The sequence below is a fragment of the Anomaloglossus baeobatrachus genome, chromosome 4 (genome assembly GCF_048569485.1).
Source record: "Anomaloglossus baeobatrachus isolate aAnoBae1 chromosome 4, aAnoBae1.hap1, whole genome shotgun sequence".
NCBI classification, from domain to species: domain Eukaryota; kingdom Metazoa; phylum Chordata; class Amphibia; order Anura; family Aromobatidae; genus Anomaloglossus; species Anomaloglossus baeobatrachus.
The window spans coordinates 64,694,933-64,712,995 of record NC_134356.1 but is presented as its reverse complement, the minus strand read 5'-3'; positions in this window follow the sequence as shown (position 1 = coordinate 64,712,995).

Genomic DNA, 18,063 nt, shown 5'->3' with positions numbered 1-18,063 from the left:
ACTGCCTGGGCCCTCAGGTCACTGTCACACTCCTGTCAGTGCTTCTTCTTGCTTCCTCCTTCACCGACTCTCAGACTCTGTCTGCTCTCTGTCCACTGTCTGCCCCTCCCACCTGTTATAAAGAAAACCTTGCATCACCTCTCGTGGGTGCTCTGGAGAAAAATAAGTCAAGTAATGGAAACTCTGGCACACTCACTATCACCCTTGGAGACACAGAAAGTCAGAGACATGTAGCTGATATCAAAATCCTTTTCTTTTTATTTTGTGGTGAAAAACGTGTGACAAAAAAGTGCTGTACAATAGTCCGCCCCTCCCACCTGGCCGTCTAGTGGACTGGATTGGCTCCACCTCTAGTGTCCATACATTGGTCCAACCCTAGCCAGGTACCAGTCTATGGGGAATTTGGGGAAAAACAGGGATTTACTGGAATGTCTGGTTGTTACCAGCACTGGTCTTCTGGGTCCCTGGGGGGTAGGCCCTGCATCTTGGTGGGGATGCAGTACCTTGTAGCTCCCTGATGGCATCAGGGGCGCTACAAGAGCGCAAGCTCAAACTGTAAGAACCAAATGGACCTAGTGTCAATATAATCTCCTTCTCCTGTCTGCTATGGCTACCCACAGCTGTGTGATCTTCTAAGCATTGATAAGCAAATGCAGACAGGACAGGGTGATCAGAAGGCACCCACATGCAGTGCCATTGTTTGAGCTCTCATCTCATGCAGTGTCAGTGTGCACAAGGCTGAGGATTCAATACCAACAGTAATCCTGAGAGGACTGTCAATCATCATAAGAGGTGGGATGAAGAATGGTAATTGAGGTGCTTGATTGATGCAGTAACCACTTGGCTACTCCATGGATAAACTGCAGTCCACGCATTTACATACTGTAATAAAGCAGTTTTTTAATCATCTTCCAGACATTACAAATATTGCAATTTTTGTAATTAAATAACTTATTCTGCCTCATTCTCTCATAAAACCAATTGTCACGAGGGTACCACAATGGAGTGTCCCTCCTATTTCTGGTGTCAGAAGATCACAGCCCAGGGCTTCATACACACGTGCGCATTTTAATACTGCTGACTGTGCAGACTCTCCTTCATCCAGCGCTGTTAGGGTTAAGTAGATCCTCTGGTCTTCATTTAGCTGACAAAAAAGTGGAATAAAACTTGATCAAAAAGTAATATGTAAATAACAATGGTCCATCTAAAAACATCATCTTCCCCTGTCAAAAACAAGCTGCTACACAGCTCCATCAGTGAAAAAATAAAAATAGCTCTCAAAATACAGCAATGCAAAAACTGGTTTTTTTCTATAAAATAGTTCTTTATCGTGTTAAAGCTGCAAAACAAAAAAATATATATAAATTTGGTATTGCTGTATTTGTACCAATCTGAAGAATAAAGCTGTGTTATCACTTTTATGACATGGTCAATGACGTAAAAAAAAACACTTCCTGAATTGCTGTTTTTGTTTGATTTTGCCTCACAAAAAGCGTAATAGAAAGCGATCAAAAATATTATAGGCCCCAAAATTGTACTAATAAAAACTCCAACTCATCCCACAAAAGACAAGCCCTCACTTGGTAGAAGAATAAAAAAGCTAGAGCCTTCAAAATTAAATGATGAAAAAAATCTTTATTTTGTAAACAGAGCGTTTTAGTGTGATAGCAGCTAGGGATGAGTGGACCCAAATTGTAAAAGTCCAGATCCATGCGGTTTCAAGGGTGCCAAGGAGTCGAGCTGGGGTCCAGGATTCCAGCTGTTTGATCCGGATCTGGCACTCAAGAAATTAAAAAAAAAAGGAGAAATAAAGAAAATAATTAAATGAGTGCTTCATACGTACCAAGGCTCTATTGCGGCTGTATGCTGCTTCCACGCAACTGTACACTGCTTCTGTGGCCTCCCTGGGCTGCTCATCATTGCCCATCCATATGCACTGCTTTCCCTGCCCACCGGCCAGCCTGACGTCTGTGATTGGTTGCAGTCAGATGTGTACCCAGGCTGTGTGACAGCATCTGCCTGCAACCAGTCATCGCTCATCTTGACTCTTTCATTCTCTCCCTGGAACTCACAGTGGGCAGTTATGCTCTATGGCAGCTCACTGTAACTAAGATGTAGCAGAGCTGAATCACCGTGGGACCTCGTGTGGATTACGTTGGACCTGCAGGGGTTTTTAGGGGGTTAATAAAGTGGCAAAAGAGGGTGCTTTTTGTATTTTATTCCAAATAAAGGATTTTTTTTAACATCTGTGTTTATTTACATTAACTTATAGATTAGTGATGGGATTTCATAGATGCTTGCCATTACTAATCTAGGGCTTAGTAGCAGCTGTGGACTGATATTAACCCCTTATTACTCCGAGTGCCACCACCCCAGGACAACGGAAAGAGCCGGGTAAAGCTCCAGGCTTGTCACATCTAATGGACATGACAATCCTGGGCGGCTGTAGGTTGCTATTTTAGGCTGGGGGGTGTCCAATAACCATGGCCCTTCCCAGTCTGAGAATACCAGCCCCCAGTTGTCTTGCTTTACATTGGCTGGGGATCAAAATTGGGGAGGACCGCATGCTGTTTTTAAAATAATTTATTTAAATGATTAAAAAAAAAAAAAAAAAAGCCGCATGCGGTTCCTCTTATTTTGATACACAGCCAAGATAAGCACAGGGCTGGAGGCTGCAGCCTGTAGCTATATGCCTTATCTGTGCTGGGTATCATACGGTAGTATGGGGGGACCTTACGCCAATGTTTTTATTTTTACTGTACAGGTAGTCACAGTGAGTTATGACTTGCACAAGTGCAGAGAGAAAATCTTGCACCGCACTCGGACCCATGTAAGACAATGTGTCCCACCCCCGTGCCAGCAGCCGGCGCTGCTCAGATCCATGCCCGCTGTGTGGCTCGAGGGATCCCCCGGATCCGAGGGTCACGCGGACACGCCAAATAAAAAGGGGGGACATAGTTGTACGACCTTGACTGTATTTGGTTCGTGATGCCACCCATCGTGTGTGGTGAAGTGGGACACCACTGCTGCTGTTGTGGGATACCCTGGGGAGATGTAATGGCAGTCGGATGTTAACCCCTCCGTGGGTAGGGATGGTTGCCCCGGGGCCCAGTGTCACTGTGCAGGATATGGCGATGGCAAGGGCTCGCGCACCCGGACGTACCAGGGGATGATTGGTTACTCACACTTAAATGAATCACACGAGCCTTTTGGTAAACCAAGGTGCCGGTGGCCGGCCGCCGCGGCCAGTTGTACTCTGGTCCCCCACCCGGGCTGGTGGTCGCCGTCTTTTCCCTCTGCACTGTGTTTGCTTGTGTTGGACTTCCCGGTATGAATCACGGGAGTCTGCTCACGGCTTGTTGTGTGCCTGAGGAGCCGTGCCCGTCTGACGCTGACCCGTGGGATCTACAGGCCCTGGCGGTGGCCCTATCCCTCTCTGTGGGTGGTTGTCTATTTTTCGGGACTTTGGTTGGGACAGGACCTATAATCCTGCCCTCAATCGGTTAATTAGCTTGACCGTTGGTCCCGGTCCTGGCTTCAGGGTCTGAGTACCCCCTCTGTGTACGGTTTCCGGTCGGGTCTCCAGTGTCGGTACCGGTGGGCTCCAACCCTGCTCCAGTCCTCCTCGGATCTGCCGAGCCGTCTTCCCATCTCCTGCTGATGGAGACCACCGTCTGCCACCTAGCCAAGGTACCAGGGCTCCGACCCTGGCACTATTCATCTTAAACTTCTCCTTCGCTGGAGCTACACCTAGCTCCAGCCCATACTCCTCTCAACTTGAACTACAAACTTCTTCTCCTTGTTTTCCCATCCCGGGGTGTCTAGACCCCTAGGTGGGCGTTCCCTAACCACCTGGTCTCGCCCACTAGTGTGCCTGCCTTGCCCTGAGGGGGGTAACTAGGGTCTCAGGTCGGCTGTATATAACCTAGGTGAGGGAAGGTATTATGTGGGGGCCTATTGTGTGACTACCTGGTTTTGCCAGGGCGTCACAATTGCTGCAGCTCACATTTGTGAAAAAACAGTATGCTTTGATTGTCTTTGAGTCTCCTATCACTAGCACCCATACAAGTCTATGGGCGCGGCAGAAACATCGGACTGGACTTGAATTACATCCAAACGCAGTGCAAGATATGCTTAGGCTGACAATGGAGAAGATGGGGGGATTAATCCCTCCCTCTCTTTTGCAGCTGTGCTCCGATCGCAGGATCAGATCACAGTCACATGACACTCGGCCCACGCTCGCAGCAGAACCTGAGCCGAGGGTCATTAGCATATCTCATCCGATGCTGTTGCATCCGATGCCATATGCCAGTGTGACTTTGGCCTAGGAAATAGATGAGCATAGCGCCTGTGAATAGAAGCAGTCAGCTGACACTCAGTGTGGGGGTGCGGCTGACTGCAACCAATCATAGACACCGGTGGACGGGGAAAGCAGTGCATATTCAATGAAAGTTAATTAGCTGCTCCGAAAATGAATGCGCGACCTGGAAGCAGCTTGTCAGCATGACAGATCCTTGGTGAGTAATCTGTGCGCGCTCCTACCTCCCTATACCTTCTACCAACATTTTTAATGTTTGGTTTTGGATTCCCATAGACTTTTATGGGGATCGGATTCTGGATCTGAACCAGGTTTTAGAAAAAAATATAACATGGTCCTGGTTTTCTGGTAGTCCGCTCATCTCTAATAGTAGTCAAACCTAAAAAAAACATATATAAATCTGGTATTGCTGTAATCTTACTGACCAGAGGAATAACGCCACCTAATCATTTATAACGGCATAAAAAATAAATAAATAAAGACCATTCTTCAACTGCCTCAAATATTCCTCAGGACAAAACAAATTACTATGGTTTTGTCCTGAGGAAGGGACTAGATTGCCTTGAAACGCATAGACAAATAAACCATTTTCAACTTAATCCATTTGGAGTCCTTTTCTTTCATTGAAACAGCACAGAGGATAGTCTCCTATCTTGATGTGCAAAAACCCTGGTTCTGCAGCAGCCTGTTACACACGCATGAGTAGTTTTCACCTGGTCGCAATCATAGATACCTAAGTTCCTGCAATGCCCTGAACATGAGGTAAGAGACATGGCTATATCAAGAGAACTATACTACATTTCTTATTGGAGGTAATTGCTAATATTAATTATTATTATTATTATAATTATTACACCTACTACATATTAGGATAAGATCTTGGAGATGGGAATACCCCTTTTAAATACAAAACAAATGTCTTATCAAGCATAAAGCTATGTGCGCACGTTGCGTCGGAGTACCTGCAGTTTATTCTGCACGTTTTCCTTCCCTTGCTTTTTGACCAAATGGCTTTTGACCATTTTTTAGCGCTAAAAACGCATGCGTTTTTACCGCGTTTTTAGTGCGTTTTCAGCGCTTTTTACCTGCGTTTTCACCTGCGTTTCTGCAGATGCGTTTTGTAGATCAAGACACTGAGAAATAAAGTTGAAATAGTCAAAAAGAATGAAAAAAGAGAAAAAAAAGTATAAAATTAACTTTTAATAAAAATATATGGGAAATTATCAATTTTTATGAAAAAATAGTGGTTATGCACATTTTAACAGAAAAATAGGTGAAGTTTATTATTTTTTAACATTTAAATTTTTGGTTATTGTGTGTGTGTAAAGGAACATTAGAACCCATTAATTTTTGGCCAGAAAAGCATGCGTTTTTGGAGCCAAAAACGCAGTGGAAAAGCAGGTAAAAAGCCTGAAAAACGCAGGAATTGTGCTTTTGGTTGCATTTTGCCATTTCTCATTGACTCCAATGTTAAGGAAACGCTGCAGAAATGGAAAAAACAACTGACATGCTGCTTCTTTTTCAGCATGGTTTTTGACCACAAATATGCAAATTAAACGCTGCAGAAAAAAAAGCAAAGTGCAGACAGGATTTCTGCTTTTCCCATAGACTTTGCTGGAAAACAAAAACGCTGCTGCTAAAAACGCTGCAGAAACGCGGTAAAAAACGCAACGTGCGAACATAGCCTAACTGTATTGGTATTTATTGATCGCCTGTTGGCTATAGCGTCACATGAGGAGATACCTGCAATATACAAACATATAATGAAGAATACAGAGTATTCTGCATGCAGACGGATGAGGCAGAACAAGTGGTCAAACAATCATCTTCTGCCCATCATCTCTGCGCTCCCACCATGGGCAGACATTGTACCGCACAGACAGCAGAGACCTCTGGCCCCATTTGGAACTAATGCATCTCCTAACCACGTTAGGCAGGAATTAAATTAGCAATTTGCCAGTTAGTGGCCGTCTGAAGATTTCAAGACATAGCGAGTGTGACAGGCTAAAGAGCCCCTGTCAGCGGTGATTGATCGCAGGGCTAATATGTCCGGGCGGCAGAACTTTCATAACACAATAACACATCTTCCGATACTGACACCATCATAAGCTTTTAACCTGGCAATAACTCAGCACCCCTCGCTGAAGGTGTCATCTACAAGTCGAGACACAAAACCATCCTGGGTCCCCCGGGAGGACGGTGACCTGTCCTAAGAAGGCAGACGCCGGATAATTTGTCACCGCTAAAGAACTGTCCCATTGTTCTTATGAGCTAAATATTACAGGGGATCGGCTTTATAGTGTGATCACTGTACACAGGGAGAAAGATGATGGTGAAGGAAGAGATGATCACGCTGGTTACCCTCCACAAAATGACAGACATGACATGGGTGACACAAGACGGCAAATACAAAAAAAAATAGATTACCCTGAATTCATGTATATAAGATTTTATTAGCAAATTAATTTATTTATTCTACCAGGCATTTTCTTTAAAAATGGATTATTAAAGGGATTGTACTTTTTTTTTATTAAATAAATGTATGAAAGGTTAAAAATAATTTTAGCAATTGAGTTTCAATAAAATGTATTACCTTCTAGAGCAGGAGTGTCAAACTCAAGGCCCACAGGCCAACTTGGTCCCTCCACATTATTTCATGTGGCCCGCGAGCTGAGTTGACGGTAAAACCCAGATGCTTTTCTCTGCCGTCCATAGAATCGGGCAGAAAAAAATATTGCCCTTGATATTTAAAAATTTTACTCCAGTTTGCACCGCGCAAACGTAGGCGTTAGGGATGATCGAATACCTCAAATATTCGGCTTTGCGAATAGTTGCCGAATAAATCGACGTTATTCCACTATTCGCGAATATTCGATGCACAATGTAAGTCTATGGGAAACGCCGAATAACAACTATTCAGAACTATTTGGGCTTCCCATAGACTTACATTGCGCATCGAATATTCACATAGCGGCGACCTATTTGAAAAATATTCGCGAAGCCGAATATTTGAGGTATTCGATCATCCCTAGTAGGCGTCATTTCCGGAACGTTGTGCCCCATTTATGGTAGTCGGAGTGGCTGGGAGAGATGTGACGCATGATCCCCATCTTTAGTTCTCATTCACTGCATTAATTATTAGTTGCAGGTGATAAAGTGTGATTTGGGGATCTCTACTGTAGTGGGTATGCCTATTATGGGGTATAGGGAAGTCTATAATGCTGAGGGGATTCCAGTGACAGGATTTGGGTGGGCTATAATATAGGGAGATGCCTTTTCTTGAGATTTGTGGGATCTATAATGTGGGGTGATGCCTGTGGTTGCTTTTGGGAGGTGTAAAATGTTGGTGGGATGTCTGCAATGGGATTTTCAGAGTCTATAATACTGTGGAGATACCTGTATTGGGATTGCTATGCTGGCAGTATTCCTGTGGTGGGATTTTGTGGGGGTACGATGTTGTAGGGATGCCTGTCGTGGGATTCTGGGTGTGTGCAATGTTGTGGGATGCCTGTGGAAGGATTTTGTGGGTCTGTAATGCTGCGGGCATGCCTGTGGTGGAATTTTTGGGATCTATCATGCCTGTGTTGGGATTTCGAGTGTGTGCACTGAGGATCGGGGAGTGCTTTTGATGGGATTTTAAGGTGTGTGCAATCCTGGGGGGAAGCAGTGGAGGGATTTTGGGTAGGTGCAATGCTGACTATGATGGCATTTTTTGGGGTGTATAATGCTGTAGGTATGCTTGAGGTGAGATTAGTGAGATGTACAATGCTGGGGGATACCTGCAGTGAGATTTTGGGAATGCCCGTTACACGTCCATCTCCAGGGGGTACTCAGTACTGAATCGGACTAGTCCGGTGATGTCGCGGTGGCGTGGCCCGGTTCCATGTCTTTCAATAATAAAGGGATGATGATTATGATGATGGGAGTTGTAGTTAAAAGAAAAGGTTTGTGATGCCACCTGTGGTACTGCGACTATGTGGGCCACAGCTGAGCTGTGTATTCTCCGGGGCAGAATGCGATGGCGCAGCTGAGGTGATCTTGCTCCCCACAAGTGGAGCAGGACTCCGGGGCAACTGTTGGAGAGTCTATTTTTGGGCAACTGGTGGGCTTCAGGGTGCAGGGCCAGGAGTGTGGACAAAAACGGACAAGGACTGCAGTTTCGTTACCTTTCACTTTACTTGGTAACCGGTGAGGAAGTCCTGGGAGACTGGTACAGGTGGTGATGACGGTGGTCCTAATAGCCTGGAAGCGGTCGGGGAAGCCTCGTTGGCCAGGTGGGTGTGAGGCCTACCCGCTACGCTCTTTCCTGGTTTTCAGGGCCCCCACTGCGTTAGCTAGGCTGAGGCCCTCTCCTCTGTCACTTGTGGTAATTCTCTCACCCATATGGCAGGTACCGCTTTGCTGACAGCGGCTCCGGGTCCCTAATCTGCGGCTTTGCCTTAAGGTGGAGTGTGGGGCCAGGAGACTTGTAATCCTCCTGCACTCCGGATTTAGCTACCGGGGATCGAGTACCCAAGCAGTCACGGACTCCGGTGTCCGGTTTCTAGTGGGCCCTTCTGGGGTGAGCCGGCTTAGCTCCACTTCCCTGAGTCTTCCTCCTTTTCGCCTCTTTGGCAGACTCAGTTTCCGTAGGCCGAGCTTCTCTCAGCTTCCCGACCTCAGGAGAAACCGGTCTGCTCTCCTCAAACTCCTGGCTCCAACTTCTCTCACTCCAATGGTCAACTCCCAACTGGCACTCCTCTAACTCCTCCCCCAGTTCAGAGCTTCTGGGAAGCTCCCCAGAACACCAGGTTTAGAGCTCCCTTTGCTAGCTCGGAGTAGGAACTGTGTTGAATATAGGTACTTACTGACCAAGGGACCCCTCGCTTGCTTCCAGGCTTAGTGTGCCGCCCCCGTGCCAACAGCCGCCACTGCTTGGATCTGGACCTTCTAAGGGGGTGGCTCGAGGGTCTCCGGACCCGAGGGTCTCGCAGACACGCCGAACAAAAAGGGGAGGACGTAAATGTACGGGCTAGGCCATAGTAAGTTCGTGACGCCACCCACGGTGTGTGGAGGGGTGGGACACCACCGCTGCTGTTGTAGGGCACCCAGTGGAGATGTTGTGCAGCCAGTTGTTAACCCCTCCGTGGGTAGGGATGGTGGCCCCGGGATCCGGTGTCTCTGTGCAGGGGATAGCGACCGCAGGGAGTGTTTGTGTACTCACAGTTAATAAACCACACAAGTCTCTGGTGATGGTGGCCGGTGCCGCGACCGGTTGCATTCGAGTCCCCCACCCGGCTGATGGTCTCTATCCTTTTCTCTGCATTGTTTTGTGTAAGGTGGACTTCCTAGCGTGAAACTCAGGAGTCCGCTCCCGGCTGGATGTGGCCTAAGGAGCCGTGCCTGCAGACGCTGGCCCGTAGAATCTATGGGCCCTGGCGATGACCTCTTATCCCTATCGGTGGGCTGTTGTCTTCTATGAGGGACTTTGGGTGGGACAGGATCTCTAGTCCTGGCCTCAATCGGTGAATTAACCAGTCCGTTTATTTCCGGTCCTGGCTTCAGAATCCGAGTACCCCCCTTTGTGCTCCGGTTTCCGGGTCGGTTCCCCGTGTCGGTACCGGCGGGCTACAACCCTGTCCCGGTCCACCTTAGTTCTGCCAAGCCGTCTTCCTGTCTCCTGCTGATGGAGACCACCGTCTGCCTCCTAGCCAAGGCACCAGGACTCCTACCCTGGTACCATCCAACTTGAACTTTCCTGCTGGAGCTACACTTAGCTCCAGCCCACACTCCTCTCCAAACTCCACTCCAAACTCCACCAACTGTTTTTCCCACCCGGGGCTGTCTGGACCCCTGTGTGGGCGTGTCCCAACCGCCTGGTGACGCCTACTGCTGTGTCAATCTTTCACTAAGGGGGGTGACTAGGGTTTCTGGTTGGCTGTGTGGTGTTTCCTATTATTATGCGGGGGCCTATTTGTGACTACCTAGTTTTGCCAGAGCGTCACACTTAGTTTTAACCCCTCTGTGAGGGCAACACTACTGTGACAACCAGACCACTGGGGTGCAACACCTATCCGGTGCATCCTATCTACTTGCGATCACCGTTCTACTTCACTGTTCCATGTGAATGACGCATTCTACGTCATCCACACAAAGGCCTCCATTGAGCTCTTCTCACTTCTCTCTGCTCAACTGTGGGCAGAGCAAAGTACTGTAATACGCATGTGCAGGCATTCTTTGATCTTTCCCTGTGCCTGCGCATTACAGTACTTTGCTGTGCCCCCAGCAAAGTAGAGAGAAGTGTGCGTGTGCAGGAGTACAATGGAGACCATTGTGCAGATGACGTAGGATGCGTCATCCACATGAAGCAGGGAAAGAGGACAATGATTGCAAGACGATAGGAGGTGCCGGACTCAGACCAGCGACACCCATCAGACTGTACTGCACCACAGGTGAGTATAAAAAAAAAGTGTTTTTTATGCTAAACAGATCAGTTTGGGCACAAATACAGTATTCTACAATGCTGTATATAAAAACGTACTGATGGTAGCCCCCTGCTCACAGGGGAAAAGCCTGTTCCCTTTAAAAGCAGGCAGGCAGAAAGGGCAGGAATAGATAGCAAGATCCGACCCAGATGTTCCCTTCCTGTTGCACCTGTCAATCAAATAGCAGTGCATTGCAAGAACTTTACTTGCACATATTTCTGAAATATAGCATCCAATATCAGTACAAAAGCTATGCTTAGCTACAGCGTCCTAGCACCAGTGTAGCACTTGCTTTGCTTTATATATAAAATGAAAATCCTGCTGGTTGCTTCCCTTTAAGGATATGTTGACAGTATTGTAACCCTAGACAACTTTTTTAAGGACAAAACCTTTTTTTTTCCTTTTTCCTGCTGACTGTCCAATGGGAATGACTTTTCCAATTTTAGGTTGATGTACTGGTACTCTAGGTGGGACAAGCTTTGCCATTTTTTAAGACATTTATGGTGTCCACCCGAGTTCACAGCAAATCAGTGTAGAGTTGTGGTGCTTGGGCTCCGCTTACCATATCAGCTGATTGATTAGGGTGATAGTGCTGTGCCCCTCCAACCAGATATTACCTACATATCATTATGCATTAAAAGCAATGGTATAGCCCTGGACAGGCCATTTAAGGCATGTTTTTCATTTTCAGTCGACGCTGTATGCATGATTGGTGCTTTTAAGTACGATTATGTTTGGGACTAATTTATTTATTTTGCTAGAATGCTAAACGTGATTTTTCCTTTTTTTATTTCATTATTTATTCCTTCAATTATCACCTTTAGAATTCTTTTATATTCATAGAGTCAATTGTTATGCCTATGTTAATACCTATTATATATTATGTGTATATATTTTATATTATATGTACATTATGTGTTACTTTGGAATTATATGTTAAAAAAATAAATGTAAATATATTTTTTACTTGTTTTATTGCTGCAATTTTTATATAATAATGTAGTTATTTATATTGTGCACATTAGTAGAAAACATGGTCTGTTTCAATGGCGCTGGAGCTTTGTGTGATTGGTGTCCACATTTAGGGGAAACCAGGGCTTGGGATTGTGACCAATTTGGAGAAAATGGTTCCACTTGTTACAAGAACAATTGAATGTATTGGCAGAAAAGACAATGAACATGTAAAGGTGTAAGGAGAAAACCCAGTCCTTCAACACGCGCATATCTACAGAGAGACTAATTTAAAACCATATTTAAAGGAGAAAACATCCAAGGACCGAAGTGAATCAATAAACAGTAATTAGATGAATTGCATCATATCTCAAACTATATCAAAATTTGACTCAAATCGCAATAGTGCAAAGCCCGTAAGTGTCCTAAAAAATTGTACATCTCACACACTGAGAAACTAAGCTATTGTGGGGGCGTGTTGTTATTCTCCTGTGTTGCTGCCTGATTCTGATTGGTCAGCATCATACAGAGACAAACTGTAATGTCACCATTAGGGGGAGTCACCATACAGTGTGTATAACGAGAACAACCACTAGAGGGTGCCAGATCACAAGGTGTCCCAGGTAACTAAGTGGTTGCTAAGAGGAGTCATGCTAGCTGGGTCAGAGCCGAGAGGGAGCACAGTACAAGGGAGGAGATGGAGTCAGGGTCAGGGACAAGCCAAAAGTCGGTAACTGGGAGAGCAAGCCGAAGGAGGGGGCATAGGGACAGGACAACAAACAGGGAGCAGGAGGGAAGAACAAGACGGAGGGGATGGGCGACAAGGAGGTCAGGCAGATCAGAAGTGAGGGAGATCAGGCAGAACAGACGTTAAGGAGCTCAGGAAAGGTCAGGGGAGGTAGCCAGACAGAATCTAGAGCACTTACAGGGACCAGGAGAGCACGCTGCAGAGCAGGACTATAACCGGCATGGTGATGATGGAGGAAACTTTCTAATAACGTGGCGTGCTCCCAGGAATAAGGAAGAATCAGGTGACCGATACAAATCTGCGACTGCAGAGTGCAACAGTATCGTGACACAACCCTTAAGGAAGCCTTAAGGTGGCGAAACGCGTGTGTTTTCTCTTTTCCTCTATATTTTTAACCGCATGCACGGATCTTGTTATTGATGCATTACTGGTGATACATAACCTTTGTCATTGTAGTATACTGCTCTGCTTTGCTTGTATTTATTGTTAGTTGTCTAAACAAGACATATTATTATCTTATAGGCATTAGGAGACAATCTACTACCTCACTTATAGGTCAGCTTTATTAACGTCACTAGATATCGTCTTCTTATTGGTTATTTATGTTTGGTATAAATCTTACTGACTTTTTCCACACATATTTATACTGGCAATCTAATTGCATCATTATTTTATTTGTCAAGTTGCATTATTGTCAGCAGACGTCAACATAGAGCAGGACCAAGACTCGACTGTTCAGACACCATCCAATGGAGAACTATACAAACAATGAATAAACATACATTTGTACTATTACTATATATTTACTTACGAGTATTTGCTCATTTATTTTATCTTAGGCTTTATCTGTTAAATGGCCACAGTGTGAATGAACACCTACATACACATAACAACTTGTGATATGGCTCATTTTTTTGGTCTTGCCTAAGCACGAAGAAAACAAAAACATGTAATTGTAACCAAAATGCAGCAGTAGAGATCCAGCTAAACCATATCACTGACCAATCACACTGATTCTGCTGCTGACACCTCGCCTGTCTCTATCTACCTTATCAATTGAATCTTTGTATTATTCCCACATTACTACACTCATCTACTGGAGTATTTATCCAATGTTTTATTGTTTTCCCTTTCTTTCTCTGTTGCTGAACTGTGAGCTCTGATATCCTCTCACTATTGAAAATTACCTTAAAATTGCGGCTACATTCCCTGCTTTGGCTTTTATACAGGATATGAAAGTCAATCCTGATTGTATTATATCATTTGATGAATGCCGGGGAAACAATAGTTCCATAGGGTCTTAACTGTGTAATGGTGATACACACAGGGAATTGTTCACCTGATGGGGTGGTGTCAGACACAACCACCTGAAGAGCGTGAACACAATTGCTGCAGACTTTGGACTTCAACAGCTGACAATGGAAGAAGGGTTAAACATCCGTGCTGCCGTGTGAAGAAATGAAAACATGTCCTAGAAAGTGATTTTACTCAACGCTTTCACCTGATGGAGTTTTACTCCGAAACGCGTTTAATAAAATCCCTTTTCTTGGATACGTTTTCATTCCTTCACAGCGCAGATGTTTAACCCTTCGTCCGTTATCAGTTATATCATTTGATGTGAGACCTGCAAAGCACTATAGGTAAGTCTGCGCAGTTGAGCTTCAGGTCTTTTGAGGCTTTTGTGCAATATTTGAAATGGAAATAGCCAATTTTTGCATGAATCGAACTGCCAGGACCTATGATTTTAATAAATTCTACATTAATTCTACATTAACTATATCTGTGGTGCTAGTTATACATATTAATCGTGCCTAGGAGTATAGGTGAAAAGCAGGGTTAGGAGCTCCACAAATTGATGTCACGTGAGTGGCTAAATAACATATACAAGTGCATCTCAATAAATTAGAATATCATTAAAAAGTCATTACAAACAGAGGGATCTATTCCTATATATTATATAGAGTCATTACACACAGAGTGATCTATTCCTATATATTATATAGAGTCATTACACACAGAGGGATCTATTCCTGTATATAAGGCCTCTTTCACACGTCAGTGATTCTAGTACGTTTGTGCTTTTTTTTAAACGTACCAGAATCACTGACATACGCAGACGCATTATAATGAATGGGTCTGCTCACACATCAGTGATTTTTCACTGACTGTGTCTCCGTGCGGCGTACCCGCGTGTGCGTGATTGCCGCACGTAGACATGTCCATTTTTCTCTGGCATCACTGATGTCCCACGGACCACGCAGTGGTGTGGTCCGTGAAACACGTGCCAGAAAAAAACGTGCTTTTAAAATAAAAAACATTTTAACTCACCCGGCTCCAGCGATGTCCTCTGCAGCCCGTGCAGCTTGCTGCTTCTGAACCGGCTCATTACTGTCGCGCATATTCATGATACACGACATAGCCGACCCGGAAGCAGCTGCTGCGGGGGTCAGCGCCAGACGGATGCTGCACCGCAGGAGCGATCAGCACCATGGAGAGCGCACAGGTGAGTTAATCTCTAAGTGCAATCACGGGCCACGGAGAACAGAGCCCGGATTGCACTTAGACAACCCACGTGTGCTGTGATTCACGGCACACGCAGGGACATGTGCGTGTTTTACACGCCAGTGAAAAACGTCAGTGTTTTTCACTGACGTGTGAAATGGGCCTTATATAGAGTAATTACACACAGAGTGATCTATTCCTATATATTATATAGAGTCATTACACACACAGAGATCTATTCCTATATATTATATAGAGTCATTACACAGTGATCTATTCCTATATTTTATATAGAGTCATTACACACAGAGTGATCTATTCCTATATATTATATAGAGTCCTTATGCACAGAGGGATCTATTCCTATATATTATATAGAGTCATTACACACAGAGTGATCTATTCCTATATATTATATAGAGTCATTACACACAGAGTGATCTATTCCTATATATTATATAGAGTCATTACACACAGAGGGATCTATTACAAGTGTTTATTTCTGTTTATGTTGATGCTTATGGCGGCTTACAGCTAATGAAAACCCAAAAGTCATTATCTCATAAAATTAGAATATTATATAAGACCAACTGAAAAAATTATTTTAAACTTTAAACTAAAATGTTGGCGCCTACTAAAAAGTCTGTACAGTAAATACCTCAATATTTGGTCAGGGCTCTTTTAGTAGGAATTACTGCATCAATGCAGCGTGGCATGGAGGCGATCAGCCTGTGGCAGCCTTCAGCTCGTCTGCATTGTTGGGTCTGGTGTCTCTTGTCTTCCTCTTGACAATACACCATAGGTTTTCTATGGGGTTTAGGTCAGGTGAGTTTGCTGGCCAATCAAGCACAGTGATACTGTGGTTATTAAATCAGGTATACTTTTGGCAGTGTGGACAGGTGCCAAGTCCTGCTGGAAAATGAAATTTCCATCTCCAAAAAGCTTGGGAAGCATGAAGTGCTCTAAAATTTCCTGGTAGACGGCTGCGCTGACTTTGGTCTTGATAAAACACAGTGGACCTACACCAGCAGATGACATGACTCCCCAAACCATCACTGATTGTGGAAACTTCACACTAGACCTGAAGCAGCTTGGATTTTGGCCTCTCCACTCTTCCTCCAGACTCTGGGACCACGATTTCAAAATAAGATGCAAAATTTACTTTAATCTGAAAACAATACTTTGGACCACTGAGCAACAATCCAGTTCTTTTCTCCTTGGCCCAGGTAAGACGCTTCTGGCATTGTCTATTGGTCATGAGTGGCTTGAAACAAGGAATGTGACACTTGTAGCCCATGTCCTGGATACGTCTGTGTGTGGTGGCTCTTGAAGCACTGACTCCAGCAGTAGTCCACTCCTTGTGAATCTCCTCCAAATTTTTTAATGACCTTTTCTTAACAATTCTATCAAGGCTGCGGTTATCTCGATTACTTGTGCACCTTTTTCTACCACACTTTTTCCTTCCACTCAACTTTCCATTAATATGCTTGGTTACTGCACTTTGTGAACAGTCAACTTCTTTAGCAATTGCCTTTTGTGGCTTACCCTCTTTGTGGAGTGTGTCAATGACTGCATTCTGGACAGCTGTCAAGTCAGCAGTCTTCCCCATGATTATGTAACCTACTGAAGCAGAAGGGACCATTTTAAACACTTAGGAAGCCTTTGTGTGTGTTTTGTTGTAATTATTCTAATTTTCTGAGATAAGGACTTTTGGATTTTCATTGGCTGTAAGCCATAATCATCAACATTAACAGAAATAGACACTTGAAATAGATCACTCTGTGTGTAATGACTCTATATAATATGAGTTTTTCTTTTTGCATTGAATTACTGAAATAAACTAACTTTTTGGGGATATTCAAATTTATTAAGATGCACTTGTATATATGCCAATATGTCCACAATATTATGTGCAAATGGTGCATAATATAGTATATTAGCAAAAGGTAATCATGTCACACAATTGTGAAGCAGCTGCAATAGATGCGTACAAGCAATTACACGTAGAAAAATATGATATGTCAGAGTACAAAATGTTACCTCAAAGATCCCGTGTAGAGTGTGGTGCCCATCATGACACGCGTTTCGCCATACCTTCATCAGGGACCTATAAAAAGTCTAAAATATTATTTCTTTATATTCCGTAACATTGTCTTTTGGCAAAGTTTTCTTTAACCTTTTGAAATTTAAATACAATTTTGAATTTCTGTGTGAAGTAGTGAGACCTACAAACAATTTTAAAAATACATATAAACATATAAATTGTTTTTATCACTAGTTTTGCTGTAGAAGTAAATCATTTCAATAATGTATGCAACTAAGAAACTAAAGTAATATGTAGAACCCCTGAGGCTTCAGTGACCACAGGGACTTGACCTCACCAGAGGTGCAGTATTCATCCTGAGTACGGAGGAGGTTATTGCCGGTACAACAATCCACCAAAACACACAGTTAGTTGCCCTCTCACCGGGACTGGGTTAGGGTAGGGTCATTTGGATGGTCACCACAAGGTAAGAGACCAGCCACTAGTTCAGTATCCTGGGGTCGGAGCTACACAATGGGGAGTTAGGCAACATGCACACACAGACATTCAGTCAGTAACAGCTAGTGATGGTTAGTCAGCAACAGGTGAAAAAGTGAGACGTTGGGAGAACACGGTCGCTGAGGGGAGAGCTGCGCCATAGCTCCCTCATGACCGAGCGCATAGAACAGGATGCGGAGCCCTAGGCTGGTGGGCACTGCATGTCCCACCAGCAGAATTCACCGGGCAGAGGATTTCAAGTCTTCAGGCCCACACAAAACACCTGGGGCACAGCAGCATATAGAGCCAGGAGTTGTGACAAAAGAGCTGCACCAGTAACGGACTCGTGCTGCCTGCCATATGGGACAGGAACAGAGCCAATCCATCGACTCGGGTCCCAGCATAGCTTCAAGTCACAGGGACTCACACAACACTGCGCAAGTAGGAAGGACTCACACCAAGAAACACCGGTTCTGGCCTCCGAACTATCCGGGATCGGCTGGAGCCCATGACAGCGGAGTCTGGAAGTCCAAAAGCGGCGACATTTTTTAGTGAGTAA